The sequence below is a fragment of the Penaeus monodon genome, chromosome 34, assembly GCF_015228065.2.
Source record: "Penaeus monodon isolate SGIC_2016 chromosome 34, NSTDA_Pmon_1, whole genome shotgun sequence".
Lineage (NCBI taxonomy): Eukaryota > Metazoa > Arthropoda > Malacostraca > Decapoda > Penaeidae > Penaeus > Penaeus monodon.
This window is the reverse complement of record NC_051419.1, coordinates 16,071,479-16,071,885: the sequence shown is the minus strand read 5'-3', so window position 1 is coordinate 16,071,885 and position 407 is coordinate 16,071,479.

Genomic DNA, 407 nt, shown 5'->3' with positions numbered 1-407 from the left:
GATGGAAGCTTACACATGATAAATCGCATTTATCCATAATAAACTCGCGTAAGATTTTTTTTCTTTTTTTTATATAACTGTGGCGCAAGTTTCTGAAGCTACGGCAGCCTCAACTAAATGGATTCAAAGAGGACTTATGAATCCAAAATGCCAGAGCTGTCATGTCGTTTGTCCTCGTGAATACAGATGGGCTGTATTTCTGGCCTGGCATGACGAATGGTAATCTATATGAATCGTGGTAAAGAGTCAGTTTTAAGTTTTATTGTGTTTACATAAGGTTTTATTTGGAATTATTTTTTATATTTTCGATTAGGCTTCTTGTGTTTACGTAAAGTTTCTTTTGGATTGACTGCACTTTTTTCTGTTTCTGAATCTCTGTTGGAACTTTTTTCCTCTGTAGGGATATA